At 38.8% G+C, this 20,198-nt stretch overlaps 1 non-coding gene across 1 annotated transcript; it reads right to left on the bottom strand.

Annotated features, from left to right (window-relative positions):
* Nucleotides 1–370: 370 nt before the first annotated feature.
* Nucleotides 371–496, bottom strand: LOC142435441 (small Cajal body-specific RNA 24). The gene has a single exon (XR_012781497.1).
* Between the last annotated feature and the right edge of the window lie 19,702 nt (nucleotides 497–20,198).

Genomic DNA, 20,198 nt, shown 5'->3' with positions numbered 1-20,198 from the left:
TCATGTACTGACACAGGTATCCTGTCTGTCCCATAATGGATGCTTCTTGCTTGTCCCTCAAATTTTGCTTTATTATGATGATTCATTTAGCCTGAATTTTTGTTGCTATGAAAAAAGCTCCTATATTTATTGAATTTTGAATCCCATCAGCAGTTACCTTGGCAAGGCCAGAGCAAATGATTTTCGGAGGCTTTGTAGGGCCCTTGGTCCAGAGGTTCCCCACCCCTAATCTACACAATCAACAATTTTGGGACTTCAGAATCAACTTTTATGCCGACATTTTATTTTTCAAAGCAATATAAAAGTAGTCACTACATTGTGTCACACCTCTCAGATCTTAATCAATGTTGTCTCCTATCTCTTTTTTTGTAAGTGTGAGTAGTGGAACGACCCTTTTTACTTGCACAGGGTGACCAGAAAGCTACTATATTTCTCTAGGACTTTTATAAAGAGTTATATTTACCATGAAAAGAAACTGAAGAAGAATAAATGTGCTAGTCTTTTAGTTTTCATTCTTCATTTTATCTTATCTAACTAATCCAATAGTAACTATAGATTCCATAATCTAATTCCACAGTACAACTGCCCCTAAAAGTTCAATACCTAATTTTTCTGAACTAGATGGTGAGGTCCCTCATATGAGTTGCCTCTGTGTGTACTGAACCTACAATTTTTAATAGTTGTGTGTATTAATCATTTATACCATCCAGGAACTCCCCACACTCTGAATATATCATATGTTTTCATGCCTTTGTTCACATCCCCTGTAACTACAGTGATTTTCATGCCCCTTTTCTTCAGTGCATAATATCACACAAATATCCCAAGGTCCTTCTCAAGGTCAGAGCATTTCTTTATAGATGCTCTTTTCTCCTGACTTTCCAGCTGTTGCCTTTCATCCCAGAAAAAGTAGTTCATCTGCCCTCTCTCTTTTCTTCAGAATTTTTTATATTGCAGTTTGTACATACACTAGCAGAAAATGCATTACAGATCTTAGGTGCACAACCAGAAACAGTTAGTAATTCAGGCACATTTGGACATGTTCTGATGAAACAGGTTTAACTGAATTTTATTTGTTGATGAGCCCTCTGAAAAATTACACCAACTGTGTCCATTGCTAGGACCAAACATATCTAGGTATGTCAAGCAAGCCAAAGGATAACTAAAAAAAGAAGAAGAAGCTTATTTGCAGGAAAGAAAGAAGAGACTTCACAAGATAATTTATCTTTTAAAACAAATAGGGAGGCACATATAACATAACCTATTAATATAGCAATAGTTTGCAAATGGAATTTTGGATTTTCCATATGGTACAATGACTATTATTCAAATATGTGTGAGGCTAGATGTCTAGCATCAGTTGATAAAGGTAAAAGCTAATAATATTTATGTTATTAGTGTTATCTTGATCTAATTTGTTCCTGTAGCCTGGTAAATTCTGGGAAACTTAAATTTTCCAATATTTATGACATTACAAATGATAGTTTTTTGTACCCACTGTCCCTTTTCTATAGCAGTAATCCATATATCTGTCTCTATCTCTATCTCTATCTAGATATACACACACACTATATATCTATACACACACTATATATAGATCTAGATACACACACTATATCTAGATGTAGATATACACACACACTATATATATCTATATAGATATATCGATATATAGATATACAGATATAGATATATATATAGTGTGTGTGTGTGTGTGTGTGTGTGAATTTTTCACTTGGTTGCAGGGATACCCTTCTTTCTTTACTCTCCATCAAGTTCTCTGGCTGCTTCTTCTTAACAACCTTTGTTGAAACCTTTTTGTTTTCTAGACCTTCACACATTGCAGTTGTCCAGGCTTAAGTCCTAGGAATTTGCTTTTCTTTTCATTCTCTCTTCTTTTCCCTTCACTTTATATTTCATGTTCAGTGATTTCATTTAGCCTTTGGGTACCATGTCAACAAGGTTACTATCAAAATGAAATCTCCAGCCCTGATGTCTAGGCAGAATTCCAGACTCAATTCCGTTTCCTGTTCACAAGCAATACAAGCTTAACATGTTCCAAAATGGACTCATGATTATCAACATACCCACAGAATTCTCTAGGTTACTTAATTGCAATTCTCTCCACGTTACAGAAGACAAACTCTTTACAACCTATACTTAAAATACAGAATATCCAGAATCCAGCCACTTCTTAGCATATTTATTGCTGCCATACTTGTTCAAAGTGACCACCAAATAATATCTTTCCAAGTAGTCTCCTTGTTTCACCATTATTTCCATCTCTTGAGCTGCCTATCCTTTGTATTAAGGCCAGAATCTACATTTTAAAATATCGTACTGATCAAGTGACTCTTCTACTCCAATCTCTCACTTGTTTCCCGTGTTACTCAGAATCAAACCAAGCTTCCCCACCTTGTCTACAAGGCACATGTGATCTAGTCCTCAGCTTTTTTTTTTACTGATCTTATATGCAATATCTTTCTCTCATTCCACTGCCCTCAAACTGCCTTAAAATTAACAAGCATGTTGGTGTCTTAGGGTCTTTATGTCATTATTTTTGCTTGGATTGTTTTTCTTCATACCTCACTCTCCTTTACATTCAGGGTTTGTTCAAATATTTTCTTAGATAATATGTCTGACAACCTTGCTTAAATTATCTGCTCCATCTCCCTTCTCACACCACTATCCATTCCTTTATCTTGCTTGATTTTTGTTCACATATAAATATATATATATGTGTAATCTGCTTCCCCACTACAAATGCAAGTTTTATAAGCAGCATGCACTCTTATTCAATAAAATGTAAAGGTGATTCTTCAAGGCTATAAGCAAAAGGAATAAAGGCTTCGGATAGCTAAAGCATCATTGAAGAAAAGTAAATAAAGAGAATTCATACAACTTTATCTAAGAACTCACTTTGCAAGCATAGTTGTCAAAGCAACCTTGTATTGGGATGACACCAGGCACATAGAACAATGGAGCAGAATTGAGAATCCAGAAATAAACTTATCCAACTACAGGCAGTTAATCTTCAATAAAGGACTGAAGATACAGGCTCTCTAACACACGGTGTGGGCAAAAAAGGCTACATAACCGAAGAAAAATGAAATTGAATTCACATCTCATAGGCAAAATACTAATTAAAAATAAGTCAGTCCTGGATGCTAAAACTAAAATTATACAATTTCTGCAATAGAACCTAGAGATGAAGTTAGGAACCTCGACTTATGATAATAAATGGACTTTCAAACATAGCCAGTAATGCACAAATATCAGCAGATAACTGGGATTGATTGAAATTCAATAGTGATGCATATAAAAAAAGCCTTCTATAGAAATGTAAAATGAGAACTTACCCACTGGGGAACTTTTTCATAAGCTAAGTCCATCCCAACCCGGAGTGAACCTGTAGGACCGGATTGAACTGCAATGAGCTGAGTTTCTGAGACTGTAAATCTTTAGAAGAGCAGGCTGTTGTGTTTGAAGTGCTGAGCCTGTGGCTATCAGCCACAACTAAAATGACATACCACCTCATTCCCAGCAATGACAACACTGATAAAAAACAATAACAAACAGAAAACAGTAAATGCTGGTGAAAATGTGGGGAGACTGGAACTCTTACACATTGCTAGTATGCTGTAAAATACATGACCACAATGAAAAATGTTTTGATGCATCCTTGAATATCTAGAAATATAAATACCACATGGTCCAGCAATACAAGTCTTAGGTATATGCTATAGAGAGATAAGATCCGTGACATAAATAGATATACTCACACTAATGTTCATTATAGCATTATTCTAAAGAACAAAAAGATGGAAACAATTACAAGTGAATAGACAGTCAAATTATGGTACATATATACAATGGAATACTATGGAATAATTAAAAATAAGAACTGAATTTGTGAAGCACCTTATAAGATGAATAAACCTGGAAGAAGCTAAGCTTAGTGAAATAAGTCAATCCCAAAATGACACATTAAATGAGACTACTATTATAAAAACTCAAAATAGATTTACATATAGAAACACTCTGTTGGTTACTAGAGACAAGAGAAGGAGAATCATTAACTATCTAATCGACACATATTAATTCAATTGAAAGCAATGATAGTATACAGTAAGGGAAAAGTCGGAACAGCTTGAAAAAAGCAAAGGAGAATATAAAGAATAAGAATAAAAGGCAATCGGGAGTGAAGCTGAGCAAACCATTGGGAAGTTAGTTAAGTTGCTTAAAATGGTTAATGCTAAAACAATGATCTGATATATAAACCCTGACCTAATTCATAATTTAAAATGAATAAAATTAAAATCAAGGACAATTACAGTAAATTTTATTATATATAAATATATGTATATCAATTTACAGATACATAAATGAAATTTGCTAATATCATACCATATGGTACCCAAAGAAAACTGGAATATTTTTTCAAAGCTATGTATTTAAATTTTTTTCCAAAAAAACTTATCACCTTCAAAGTACTCTCCATTACATTTAATACATTTGTCAAATCTGCTACTCAATTCTGTGAAACATTTTCAAACTCATCTGTTTGGATGGCTGACAGCACCTCCCTCAGTTTTTTTTCTGCACCTCTTCTACATTAACAAATTGTTGTCCTTTCAATTCCCTCTGCATTTGTGGAAACAAAAAGAAGTCTCACGGAGAGGTCAGGTAAGTAAGGTGTGAGAAGCATGCTGTTTTTTGGCAAAAACTAGTGCAATGAGATGGCTGCATGAGCAGGTGCATTGTTTTGGTGGCAAAACCACTCCCTCATCAGCCACTAATCAGGCCTTTTTTGGTCACACACTGTTATGCTATCTTTGCAGAACCTCCTAATAGAAAGCACGATTAACTGTCTGATATGGTGGAATGAACTCCAAAAGCACTATCCCCCTCAAATAAAAAATAAATTTTAAAAAGAACATCATAGTGATACCATGAGGGTATGGTGGAGGTGGAGGTAGAAGGGGGAGGAAGGAGAAATTGATTTCAATTATCAATGTACAACACTCCCCCTCCTCAGAGGGACAAGTAACAGAGACTAGGGTAAAGGAAGACAGCAGATGGTATAAAATATGAAAATAAAAATAATTTATAAATTGATAATTCACAGGGTTCACAAGGGTGGAAGGGAAGGGGAGGGAGGGGTAAAAAGAGGAGCTGATACCAATGGCTCCAGTAGAATGAAAATGCTTTGGAATGATAGCAACATGTGTACAAATGGGTTGATACAATTGAAGTATGTATGGATGCATGTATAAGAGCTATAAAACGATTTATTTAAAAATTTAAATTAATTTTTGGGTGGGTACCCCTCATATATATGTAATAAAGCACACAGGGGACACAATTATGGAAACTTGGACATAACCAATATCTGGCAAAATACTAGAGTCCATTGTCCTGAGAGAGATCTAGGTCAGTTGACACACATTGTCCATAAGGATAATGTTCTGCACCCTAGTTTTGTAAGTAATGTCTTGGGTTTTGAAAGCAGTGAGTCCCTCTTAGATGCAACCATAAATCTCTTTCCATCTGTAGCAAAAGAGAATGAAGAAAACTGAAGAATCAAGGAAGCAATTAGACAAAATGACCAGTGGCTCAAATGAACCCAAAATCTCCTCTAACCCAAGACCAGAAAACCTGATGACCAGTAACAATCACTCTGACCAGGATCACAAGTGAAGGTCCTGGATATAGTGAGTGAAAATGTAGGAAAACATTCAAAATCATAAAATAAGAACAAGGCTGTCCTTCTGATTTGACAAAGACTGAAAGAATCCCGGAGACTATTGCCATAGACAATCTTCTAACTTAGGATAGAAATCACTCCCATAGACCACCTTTCAATCAAGTAATAGTGAGAGCTATAAAACAAGGAGCAACACTTGGGAGGAATATGTTGCTTACAAGAATCAATTTTTGAAAGCCCAAAAGGGCAATATCTAGTCAACAGCAGAGATGAGAAGATAGAGAGGCACAGGGACATTGGCAAATTGAAATGGAGAGCCCAGAGTGGAAAATGGAAGAAGGCTGACATGTTTCGAGGATCACAACAAATGTCACAGAACAAGTTTTACATGAATTATTGAAGAAACTAAGTTGCTGTTTAAGCTTTCAACTGATGTTCAATATAGTGGGCAAAAGAGTAGTATAGTACCTGTAGTTTTATTCAATGCTATCAATCCAGTATATAAAATAGTTCCTTGCACATAATAAAAACTGAAAGTATAAATCCTGAATATATTATGAAAGATTGTTGTTAAGTACATGTATAAGGGTGATTGAGTGGGTTGTTAAGGGTTAAAAACCTTTTAAAAGTTCCAAATGCAATAGATACTTGTGTACAGCAGTCATTGCATAATGTACTGCTTGTTGCCTTTTCTGTTTTATAAATAAAGCATTTAAATAAATTAATAGTTATCCATAAAATCAAGAAATTTAAGAACATATGATTACATATTGAGTTAATATCTATAATAGCTTGTAGATATCAAATGAACATGCTTATGATTCAGTAATTCACTTCAAAATATTGTTTGACCATTTGCTTACTTCAAATTTTTATATGCTAAATGGTATGTTAATTTATATTCATTATTAAAATTATGAAGCTAGATAAGCAGGAAGCCTATCTATTTGTACTTCAGGGAATTTTCTATTGGATTCTAACTTATGGCTCCTGTTTTTTTAAATGCTTGTATAATAATGAGCACAACATATATTTATCACTTTATCAGTCATCTAATTGGTGCTCAGTAAATATTTGTTGAACATATAAAAGCAAAAGGCATAAATATAATAATTTTACATATTCACTTTAACATGATCTTCACTGGATTAAGAAGTTGTGCACAAATTTTGTATATATTATAGATGCAAAAAGAAGATCAATTTTGTTTGGAGCTGGACATAGCAGTGACAAATGGCTGCAAGGCATGAGGAAATGTTTGAGGGTCATGATCATCTAAATAGGAATCATGATGCGGTTGTACAATTATTTACCTTAACTAAAAAGCATTGAATTGTATATGGATGTATTTTATGACATGCAAATTATTCCTGTGCTAGATAAAGTTTTGTGTCACCTTGGCTGTCCTAAGTTCACAGTGGTTTGACATTGAAGACCTAGTATTCCCTCATGACGAGATTTTTTTGAGGGTGTGCTCTTCTTCTAATGTACATTGATGCTGTGGAAAGCCTTGCTTGCCTTTTGGTAGGTCTGGAACCTGCAGCTCAGTCTTTAGCCTCCAGTTCTTTGAACTTGAGCTAGCAGCCTGACATATTGCCTGCCAATCGTGGGGTTCGGCATCATCCTAATACTGTACCAGCTGATTTTGGATTCCTTAGAAGCCTGCTGTCTAATCTGCTAATCATAGGTTCCTCAGTCTCTTTACCTCTTCAAGTCAGGAGAACCTTCCAGCCTGATATCTGACCCAAGGATTTAACAGTTGGCTGCCTCTATTACTGTGTGAGCCATCTCCTTGACTTTCTCTCTCTCTCTCTCTCTCTCTCTCTCTCTCTCTCTCTCTCTCTCTCTCTCTCTCTCTCTCTCTCTCTCACACACACACACACATCCTTCACCGTTCTTCTCTAAAGACCCCAGTTTAAAGCAGTGCTTCAATAAATATTTTATGTAATTTTTATGTGGCAAATCATGATATCTCAAGTATTACAAATATTTTAACAAAAAGATTTAACAACAACAAAAAGATGGAGACAATGATATCCATTTCCACTTAATATTGTTTTGGAGCAAATATATACACTGAAAATGTTTCTTTTGCAGACTAGTGCTAAAGATGGAAATATTATAGTATCATGGATGAAAAACAATGCATAGTAAAGTATTTGAATTTTTTTTTTTATAAGAAAGAGCTTGATCCCAGAGGCGACGGGACACCAAGAAGGAGCCCCGGCCGAGCTAAACTCAAACCCATAGGTCCAGTGCTAGCCAGGACCTTCCTCCAGTCCACGGAGCTGCAGGCTGTGACACTGGAAGGCGAAGTGGGAAGCAAGGAGATCACAGGTTGGTGGGAGCAGAACTGGTAGAAGAATGGCAGGGTGGCGACACCTATGGGGTCAGGGGGCTCACGTGGGGCCACTTCAGGAGGCAGGCGCAGAGGGCCAGTGGAGGCCCAGCAGGGACGAAGGTGAAGTGGCAGAGAGGAGTTGAGTTGACTGTCTGATCTTGTTTTTATACAAAAGGCCACAACCCAAGGGCATGTGTCCAGCCACCAGTCGATTGACAAGCTAGACTCTGCCTTTTAGGAGTGTCTAGTTGACGGCATCTCTAACCACCGCAGCCAGTGTTCCGCAGGCTGGGCTCCCAGAAGGCTCCAGAGCACCTCTGGCCATGAGAAGGATGTTGGGGGGTCCGGGAGGGACTGCAAGCCTTCCACTCTCCCTCAGCTGAGTTCCAGTGTCTCTGGAGTTGGGGAGTGTGGCTGGCCCATCCTCTGAGGACAACAGATTCTGCAGCTGGAACCCTGCATCCACGGGGAAAGGGGCTGCAAAGACTGCTCTCAAGAAGGACACCAGCACAGAGGTCACTCTGAGGACTCCACCCAGGGTCTTCTCCGTCACCTCACACATCACGTGACAGCTCAGCTGGGAGAGTCAGGAGGAGCGGAGGGAAAGGCCACCTTTACATCCTGCTGAGGGCGACGGTCGGCGACCAGACCGAGGACTGCCGGAAGAACAAACAGGCCCTTTTCATGAGAAAGACGGCCAGCACGCACCTTAGGCGCCGAGGTGACAGGACCTTCTCTACATGCGTTGGGCAATGCCATTGGGAATGTTCCATCTGCGGGACAGGACGGGACGGGACGGGCTCAACTGGCCCCCGGGAAGGAAATCTCCAGGAAATATCTCACGGACACACTAGCTACAACCACGGGCAGAGCCACGCCTGCGCTGCGAGGATGGCAGGCACAGCTAAGTCCCATCCGTCACACGAGGCCACCGCGAGTCAGACGGACGCGACAGGAGGAGGCTGAAGGGCACTGACTGCAGCAGCTCCGTCGAGTTTTGCTTTATCAGGTGGCTGGTTCAGGTGCTTCCGACTTGGAAAGACACTTCCGAGGGCGAGCGTTGGGAATCACACTCTCTGTGATTAGTCATTGGATGCGCTGTTCCCAACGGATGGATAGCTCCATACGGGGTTCCCACTCCCACGCAATGGCTATTTCCTAGGACAGTACGTCTTCCTTTGCTTTTGGGGATGGTTCGCCCAGTCGCAAGGACCGAGACACACCTTGCCCGAGGCCTGGGTTCAAACCGGCTGCGTGTCTGCATCTCCGGCCTCTCGTTTCTCTGCCTCCTCCTGGTCCCACCTTGGTTTTGAAGTCACCCTGGGGCTGTTGACCATCTGGTCTCCTCTAGGGCTGTTTGGTTTTACTTTTCAGGGGGAGCACGAGTCATGACAGAGGTACAGTAGCACATTCATTTCACACACTTAGACTGAACGCTGCATTCTCCTGTTACATTTCTCTAGAGCAGCTATGCTCCACCTTCCTCCTGCAGCGACCCTTTCATACAGTTCCTCATGTGGCGGTGACCCCCCAACCACAAACTAATTTTCGTTGCTACGTCATCACTGTCATGTTGCTACTGTGATGAATCCGGCAACCCCTGTAAAAGGGTCGTTCGACTCCCACAGGGGGGTCCCACAGGTTGAGAACCGCTGCTCCAGATGCAAAGGGCAGACAGACCCGTAGCTGCATCCGTGTTTTGTGCGTTCACGACAGACCCAACTTTTCCTTACCTTTCCCCAGTCCTGATTTTTGACAGTTTTATTGGCACTTCTTCCACATAACACTCAATCCCAAAGTTGAGTCGTAGCAACTAGAGCTATGCAGTCTCCACTGCCATCAACCTTGGGACACTTTCCTCTTCTGCACTCATGATGGATGCAGTCAGCATTGACTTTAACACGGCAAAGATACACGGCGGGGAGTGGAAGGCCCAGCCACTAGAGCAGGAGAGAGCCCCTTTATTGCTGATGAAGCAACTTTTTGAATTTTATAGGCAAAATAAATAATAAGACTTCTGATTATCACTTCCCTAAATTATTTGTCTATTTTGATTTTATAATACGTAGTCTTAGTTCAATTTCTTTTCATATTGATAAATAAAATCCTCAAGACCAATTGTAGGCAATGTCTTTTGATTTATTAGCAAAATATACTTTTTTCATATAATTGAAAACCCATACTTACTGCTATTTAGTAACTTCTGACTCAGAGAGACCTTCTAGGGCAGAGGAGAACTGCCTCTGTGAGTCTCCTAGTCAGTAAATCTTTACATGTTTCTGAGACGGTAAATCTTAGAAATGTCTTTCTTTTATGGAGTGAATGCTGGTTTTAAACTGTGGCCCTTAAGGTTAGCAGCCTAATTTACTACACTTGATTTCCTCATATAGTTTATGAAAATTAGATATCATTTCAATTCCAGATGGCACAAAAGTTAAACACCCAACTACTATCAGTTCAAACCCACCTAGAGGTGATTCAAAAGAAAGTTATGGCAATGTGTTTCCGAAAAGTCAAATTATTGAAAGTTGTGTTAGACCACTGTGACTAGAGCAACAAATCCAGAAGCACTTATAAGTGTAAAAAGAGCTTTATATCAAGGAGTAATTATATATTAAGAAAACATCCCATCCAAGTCCAACTCAAGTACATAAGTCCCTCTTCAGACCCAGGCAGTCACAAGCAATGATGCAGCTGGCACTAATACCACAGGTTGGTGTCTCCAGAGCCCTGTGGATCCAATGGCGGTGGCAGGGCTCTCACAGCAATCCGAGTCAGTGACGGCAGAAAGAGAGCATGGAGGTGCCCAGGGTCCTCCGTATGAGAAGGTGATGCCCACGAGAAGTCACCATCAGCTGTGACTGATTGACAGGTTGACTACCCACCCCTATACTCTTAGATATCTTCAAGTTGGCAAGAAATTATGTAACTGCCACAAAACCCCATGTAATACTTTTAATATGCATGCACTGGGGCACTATGATTCAGAATCCACTTGAAGGCAACCAACAACAGCAACTGTATTGAAAATAACAAATGCATATATTTTATGAATACCTAAACTGTACAATAATCGTCAAAGATGTTAGCTGCCTTCAAATCAGTTCACACTCATAGCAACCCTATAAATAAAAACCGACCCAGGCCCACACCATCTTCACAAGTGATGTTTGAGACCATTGTTGCAGCTAATGTTTCAATCCATCTGGCATAGGGTCTTCCTCCTTTGAACTGACCCTCTACTTTACCTTTCCAAGAACTGGTCCCTCCTGATAACATGCTCAAAGTCAGAGAGATGAAATTTTGTCCTCCTTTCTTCTAATGATTACTCTGGCTGTACTTCCTACATGAGAAATCTGTTTGTTCTTCTGACAGTTCAAGACATTTTCAGTATTCTTTGTTAACATTATAAATCAATTGCATCAATTCTTCTTTGGTCTTCCTTAATCATATTCTAGCTTTCCCATGAATATTAAGCCTTTGTCAATACATTTTTGAAAGAACTCCATCACGCAATTCATAATAATAATAATCTAAAATAATTTTTGTATTTAAGTTATCTGTACATGATATGACATGAAAAGGATCACAAATCTACAAATTTTATAGTCCTGAGATGTTCTATTGTCAGTTGCAATGAAAGGAATTCAATAATAATGCACACATCAATAAAAATTGTGGAAAAACCTTGTTGAAGAGCAACAACTTTTCACATTTTTGTTCTACGTAAAGAAATCTGTTGAAAACATAATGAAAATTGAATGTTTTAAACATATAAAATAAATATTCTATAATGAATATACAACGACTCCCAAAGACCACCCATTTAGCTCCCTCCATTTCTTGAAAACAAGCATAGCCCTAGAGCCTTAGGATAATGTTTGTCACTCTTCAAAACTATCGATATACTTGAATTGTAAACGCAAACACCTCCAAGAAAAAGCAAATAACAGAAATGACCGAAGCCGGTCAGACACTGGCACTTGGCTGCATTTCAGGAAAACAATGGAGAACGGTGGCAAGTATGACAAATAGACAGCTGCTCCTCAGAATGCAATAACTCCCACCTTAACGGAGTGCAAGAGCCATGTTGGCATATATCCTAACTTTTCTATTGCAGAAAATCAGAATTTACATACTAAATTTCTAGATTTAAAAAATTTCAATAGCTTTAAAGAGTTTTCAATGTTATTTAGAAAAAAACAAAACATGGTGTAGGCTATATTGATGTATTGTTTGCAATGTCTGGTTGTCAGCATCAGAAAAAAATCTTTTAAAAATTGTTCAAATGTCAATATTTCTGTATCGAATATTTTCCCATGTCAATCATTCTTAAATGTATAAAATTCAGATTTAAAAAAATTATGATAAAGGCCTAAAATAAATGCATCTATTTCAGAAGGCATGTTTACATTTTGCAGTGAAAAATTTATTTCCATTAATGACTACTACCTATCTTACCAAATTAAAGGACATTGTGTCCTTTACTTGGTACAACTAATAATAATAATAACATTGAAGTTAAACTTATTTAAGTAGTTGGGGGAAATCAAAAGCTCTAGATTTTATAATCCTATGGTAATTAGAAACGTGATTTAAAATTTTGTATTTTTAAACAATTAAGGTACATTATTGTCAGAAATTAATTAGAAGTTGATATTATTCTTCTTACTCTCCCACACTGCCTCACTTGTAATCCATTAAATCAACTGTAAATTTTTTACAATTAACATTTCCTTCTGCTTTAAGATATACACCACTTATTAAACTAATTAGGAAATGAAATTATATTTTGGTAATTTTGGGATTACACAAAAAGTTACAAAAACTTGTCTACTTGTGAGGAAGACATGTAAATTATCATTTAACATTTATAGAGAAAAAATTATTCACACTTCAGGTTTTTGTTTTCCTCCTAGTAGGGGAATTGTTGTTAGTTTCCTTTCTTTATTTACTATAAAACTTTATATTCAATTTTCTCTCCCACTCAAAGAAAATACAAAGCATTATGATTATTTGAAACATAATAGAGTAATTAGATAGAAAATGTGCACAGATTTTTATAGCACCTTCACGTGCTCATGTGTCACGAATTGCCTCATGTCCCCCACAAATATATGTGCAGTAATTCCAAACCTCTATGCCTTTGGTTATAATCTTATTGGGGAATGAGTTTTTTTCCTCCTGTTAATGAAGCAGGATGAGAAAAGAGTTTATCTTGAATCAATACCCTTTTAGACATAAAAGATATTAAGGAAGCAAGTGTACTAGCAAAAATGGGGTAAGATCATGCCAAGACACATGGTGCTCTTCCAGAGACCAGGAATCAGAAATTGAAGAAACAAGCACCTTCCTCCAGAGTTGACAGAGCAATAAAGTCTTCCTTGGGAGCTACCACTCTGAATTTTGACTTGTATCTTTCTAAGTTGCGATACAATAAATTTGTGTTTGTGAAAGTCACCCAGTTGTATTTCTGTTGCAGAAGTGCTAGATAATCAAAATAGTACTTGGTGTCAGAAGGATAGTTTGCTGTTTTATAGATATCTAAAAGATGGAAGTGGTTTGGGAAGGAATTGAGAATGAGAAAAGTTAAAGAGAAAGTCGCTGCCATCGCTGAGAATGCATGTGGCAACAGCAACATAATATTGTAAGAATTACACTTCTGGTGAGACTTCAAAAGAAAATATTGAACAAATGAGTGGACAATGGAGGAAAGGCAATGCTTTTTATACAGTGGCAAAGAATTTGTCTGATTCGTGTAGATGTGTGGAGGAAGGTAGAACTTGTAAGTGATGAATCTGGATATGTGTTTGATGAGCTTTCTATGTGAGCTTTTTGGGGGCTTACATTTTTAAAATTCACTTTAACGGTTTTATTGGCATATAAATCATATATCATCTAATTAAAAAGTTCAATAATATTAAAAACCACTGTACAATGAACGCCACACTCAATTTTAGAAAATTTGCTCAATGGTACTGTGTGGTTTCTCTTTGTTATTTACAGAAAAAGAGGTGCCAGGACATGGCCCCCCATCATACTTGTCCGGAAAACACTACTAAAGGTGAACAAACAGACTTGAGCTACTAACTGGCTTTTTTATTTTTTGGCTGTCTTTTTAGTTTTTGTTCTTTTTTTTCTCTTCTTTTAATTTTGAATGTCAGTGGCTTTTTTATTTGTTAGCACATCAGTGTTGCTGCCATCGACGCCATGTTCTTATGTGCCACTTTGGTGCTGTCAATGCAATCAGCAATTTTATGCACATATTACTTTATCTGCAGGTCCACCAAGATAAGATAGGCTGAACAAAAAAAGTGAGAAGAAACGGACCAACGGTCCGAGAGGGACATGAGAGTGTGGGAGGTAGGTGAAGGGAGGATGTGTTGGCCAACCTAGGGACAAGGGAACAACGAGTGTTTCAAAACTAGTGGAGGGAGGGGATGGGAGGACTGGTAGGGAGTGACCAAGGGCAATGTAACTCAGAGGAATTACTGAAACCAGAATGAAGCCTCAACATGGTAGTGGGACAGGAGGAAAGCATACGGAAATAGAGGAAATGAGTTGGAGGCAAAGGGTATGCATAGAAGCATAAACACAGACCTGTACATATGTAAATATATTTATGATTATGGGGGAAACAGACCTATGTGCATATATTTATAGGTTTAGTAGTAGGGTAGCAGGTGGACATTGGGCCTGCTCTCATGAATTCCATCAATACAAGAGCACCTTGCTCAGCTAAACGGTCATTTAATGATACCCACCTTCCCAGCATGATCGCTGATGACAGATGTGTGCATAAGCAAATGTGGTGACGAAAGCTGATGGTGCCAAACTATCAAAAGATATAGTGTCTGGGGATGAAGGCAAACAAGTGGCCATCTAGCTCTGAAGAAACAAAGCCCACAGAGAAAAAGCACACAAGCCTATGTGTACATGAGGTGTTGAAGGGATCAGATAGCAGACACCAAAGAACAAAAAACATCATTGTGTGATCACCTTCCCCACATAAACGCTGAAGACGAATGTGTGCATAAGTAAATGTGGTGAAGAAGGCAAATGGTGCCCGGCTATTGAGAGATATAGCATCTGGGGACTTAAAGGCTTAAAGGTAAACAAGTGGCCATCTAGCCCAGAAGCAACAAAGCCCACGTGGAAGCAGCACACCAACATATGTGAACATGAAGGGCTGAGGGGACCAGGTTTCAAACAACAAAGGCGGGGGAAAATCATCATCGTGAATGAGGGGAGTGCATGATGGGAACCCAATACCCATCTGTAGACAACTGGGCATCCTTTGCAGAGGGGTAGTGGGGAGGAGTTGAGTCACTCAGGTTTCAGTGTAGCAACAATGAAACTCACAACCATCCTCTAGCTCTTAAACGCTACCCCCACCCCAACTATCATGATCCCAAGTCTACCTTGCAAACCAGGTTAGACCAGAGGATGCACAGCGGTACAGATGGGATCTGGAAACACAGGGAATCTAGCACAGATGAACCCATCAAGACCAGCGGTGGGTAGTGATACCGGGAGGGAAGGCGGGGTAGAAAGGGAGACTTGATCTCTGGGATCTACATATAACCTCTCTGGGAGATGGGCAACAGGAAAATGGGTGAAGGGAGATGCCGGGCATTGTAAGATAAGATTAAACAATAATTTATAAATTATTAATAGTTCATGAGGAAGGGATGAGCGGGGAGGGAAGTGGAGGAAAATGAGGAGCTGATTCCAGGAACCCACATGGAAGGCAAATTTTGAGAATGATGAGGGCAACGAATGTATAAGTGTGCTTTACACAATTGATGTATGTATGAATTGTTAAAAGAGTTATATGAGCCCAATAAAATGATTTTTTAAAAAGAAATACCACAAAGAGGTGATATTAAAGAACAGAAATTGATTTGCTAACTATTTGGGGCACCAGTGATAGGGGGAAGCTATCTCCTTCTGTCCATTTTTGGGGGGGAAGAGCCTGATCTCTGTCAACTTTGGTTACCTGGTTTCTGGGGGAGATGTTGCTATGATATTTATCTTCCCCGGGTTGTGCTTCTTGTTTCTGTGCCTCGGCTGCTCCACATCAGTCAGAAGAGGTTTGGTTAGGACACACTCTATACTTAGCCGATCTCCTTAACACTGTATCTAAACAGGAATCTATCCAAAGATATAAAGTTTAAGATTCCAACACATGTTTTAGAAGAATGTAATTCAATTCCTGGCACGGATTCAACTGTTTTTACTTGGGTACTTCATTGGCATTGATATGCCTATCATATTGTATACTTATGAGAGGGTCCTTTTCCAGGTTTATACCAGTAACAGAAACCTTCTCCCCTAAGCAATGACTCCCCCGTTAGGCACTCTGTCTCAGCTTCTCTCTCCTCACATGACTCCCCAGCAAACGAGAACTACGCCACCTTGGGAAGTCATAAGCTAGAAATACTCTTCTAAGTGGTGGGCTAGCCCAGGAGTTGCTAAAGGACGGCTCAAGAGCCATATGCGACTCTGTCAGTACATATACATGGCTCTGAGGTAGAATTGAAAATAAAACCATCATCGTTTCACCTATAAAATTAAAAGCAAGTTATGTTTCATATGATGGTAATTTTATTTGTTTTTAAAAATATGCTGATGGCTCTTAAATAATAATTACTACATTGTTAGGAAAACAGGAGTGGCTCTTCCCTCTTAAAAGTCTGCCAACTCCGGGGCTAGCCAGTGTTAGTTGTCCATGATCTACTTCTCTTTACGTGTCACAGAATTTGCTTCATAACATTCTAATATGCAACTGTAAAGTTATAAAAGGTTGGTTCTGGAATCTATTGACACCATGACTCTTAACCTTCAGCGCGCCAGCTCAGAGAGCCCTATACTTATTTTGGGAAGGACCATCATCCTCTAGTTGAAACTCCATTCTCAGCACTGACTTTTGCATCAAATGAAAGCAGTCTCATTTTAGAGTCACAATATCTTTTACCAGATTGTTCATTACCCAGTTTGGCCACACCTTTTATTCATAAAACCTGTCTCAATATAACACTTTGCAATTTCTTAAAAACAAACCCACATTCAAATTGCAATGACTTAATACCCCTTGGAAAAAAATCTAAAACATAGGTTGCATAATTCTTATAGTAAATCCAATTTAGAATTTTCTAAATTCTTTAGGACAATCATTGTCTTTCAATTAAGAATACTCAAAGGACAATATTCCCCTGACAATGTAAAATCTGATTTTTTTCTGTCTTGTTTAAAAAATAATTAGTCCTTATAAACTGCTGATTCAAAGTAAGTTTTGTTCTATTAAGAGTCAAGAATCTTTATTGCTGATCTGTGCTGTAAACCTTTATGTAATTCATAAATTGTTAAAGCAAACAAACAAAATGAATGAAGAATATTTCTGTACTAAATTCTTACATATTCTTGATCCTATATTTGAGGAAGCATGCACATCCAATAATTTTCTCTCTATTTAAAAAATAAATAAATAAAATGTTAGAAACAAACAAACAAACAAACAAAAAAGAAGAATGCAAGAAGAAAGAGACTTAAAAATGAACTGATTTGGAAAAGTCTGTGGACCAAACTTAGGACATATGTCCTAGAATATTCACTGCATACAGAGTTATGCTTGTCACTGAAGGATCTAACAACTACAGAAGTGCAAAAATTCTCATTTAGACTGGAAGGGACAGACAATCCCAAAAGAATAAAAGGAAAAACAACAAAAAAACTCTCTGCTTCTTGGACTTGAATAGACAGATAACAGGTCAAATGTTTTGCATGAGTTGTTCTCTATGAAAACGAAAATTCCATTCTTGAATTGCTTAGAAATGAACAAATCATTATTATAAGGAACATAGGAAGCAAGGTCTTCTCTGTAATAAAAGAATTGACCACGGTCTACTGTTTCTCAAATAGTCACAGCATCCTAGTTTTCTAAGGGTTAGATGTTTGTTAACTCAGTTTTGATGTGTGTGATTGACATGAAGATGTACCAGGGCAATGGAGTTGCCATTCAACAGTGAAGGAGGCTGGGCTGTTATATACCCAAGGGGCAGAAAAAGACAGCCTACTAGGATTGAGAGGGTGGAGTTCAGATGGACTAGAAGGATAGAGTGCCCTAAAGCCTAGGGAGTGGCATTTTTCTACCAGAGTGCCTGAAGCCCCTGGATAATTGACCTACACCCAGAATCCGGAGGGTATGGACAACAACCAGGGTCCAGAGAGTAGGTTCAGTGCCTAAATGGTTTCAAAGAAGAGGAATATTTCCAAGTCAGAGAACTAGTGAAATTTACTCTGCTGGGTTAGGACTTGCTTAGTACCTTTTACCCCTTCTTTCCTTCTAATTCTCTTCATTTGTAATGTAAATATCTGATTTCTGTCCCACCATTATATTTGGGAAACAGATACCTCATATTTTAGATTTCACAGGTTCTCAGATGATGAGGAATAATCCTTCAGACTCACATATGCTTAAAACCTCACTCAACTTGATTTAGATGATTCAGAAGATGAGATTTTGAGGTTGGAGTGACTGTAATACTTTTGAGATGATATGAAGGGGTGAATATGATTTACATATGGCAAGGACATGGATTTAGGGGGATCAAAAGGTAGAATGTTATGAATTATCTTATGTTCTCATCACTCCCCACTCCCCGCAAATATGTGTTGTAAATCTAAACTTCTATGGCAGTTTTTATTATCCCACTTGGCAATGTGCTCTCTTTGTTATGTTAAAAAACATCATGGTGGTGCTGACCCTATGGTCCTCTCTGTGCCTTGAGTGAACAAGAGTGTCATCCTCAGGGCTTGGTGTGCCACGATTAGGTTCTCTCTCTCTCCCTCTCCATCTCTCCCTCTTTCCCTCCCTCTCCATCTCTCCCTCTCCCTCTCCATCTCTCCATCTCTCCCTCTCCTTCTCCCTCTCCCTCCCTCTCCCTCTCCCTCTCCCTCTCCCTCCCTCTCCCTCTCCCTCTCCCTCTCCCTCCCTCTCCCTCTCCCTCTCCCTCTCCCTCTCCCTCTCCCTCTCCTTCTCCCTCTCCCTCTTAGTTTGCTCCCTTGTGGTATGAACAGGCCTGTTACTCTCCCTGGGCTCTATCTTCAGTGCTATCCTCTGTAATTCAATGTTCTGGGGAGGATGTCAACATAACTGGGGATTGGGAACAGCCCTGAAAACCTCTCTGTTAGTTCATTGTTTCATACCAGTATGTTGCCTTGAAGGTTTGGCATACTAGGTTGAGGTCAAGTCTTTCTTTCCTTTTCCTATGGAGACATTAACAATAACCTCTCAGTGGCGCCCCCCCACCCCCAGACACACACACCTATTACAGGGCGAAACATAAAGGGAGTGCAACAGAACAGCAAGTGGAGCAAAGCAACGAAGTCCCAAGGAATCCCTAAAGGAAATTTCAGACTGGGAGGGCAGGGCTAGGCACCTCATCAGACTCGATCAGAAAACATACATGTGTCACTGGAGAGACCTAGAACTATTTATAGGGCCTTCCCTTTTTTTCTTATTTCTTCTTCTTTTTCATGTCTATCTATGTAAGATGGGCAAGAAAAACAATCCTGAGGAGAAAATAATGGGACCAATGGTTCCTGGATGGGGGGAGGGAAGAAGGGGAGATAGGATTAAGGGAGGGGAGAGGCAACAAACCCAGGGACAAAGGAGCAACAAGAGATGTCAAATTAATGGTGTATAAAATTAATTGTGAGGATGAATACCTAGAGGGGTTTGATCAAATGCAATATAGCTAGGAGGAATTACTGAGAGCCAAATGAAGGTTGATCATGATAATGGGACAGGAGGAAATAGAGTAATGAACTAGATGGCAAAAAGCATTTATATTAGCATAAATATGGGCATATATATGTAAATTTATTAACAAATATATTAAATACATTTAACATCATGGCTATAGGTTTTTGTACATGTATTTATATGTTAAATATCAAGGTAGCAGACCAAAATTGCTCCTCTACTAAAGTCCTCCCTCTGTGCAAGAACACTTTGTTCTAACAACGTGGCATTTTGTGATGCTCACCATTCCAGCACGATCCCAGAAGACAAAATGGGTGCATAAGTAAAGGCGAAGAAAGCTGATGGTGCCTGGCTATTAGAAGATATAGTGTCTTGGGTCTTAA

Source organism: Tenrec ecaudatus, chromosome X (genome assembly GCF_050624435.1).
Source record: "Tenrec ecaudatus isolate mTenEca1 chromosome X, mTenEca1.hap1, whole genome shotgun sequence".
NCBI classification, from domain to species: Eukaryota; Metazoa; Chordata; class Mammalia; order Afrosoricida; family Tenrecidae; genus Tenrec; species Tenrec ecaudatus.
This window is presented reverse-complemented; position numbering and strand designations above follow the sequence as displayed.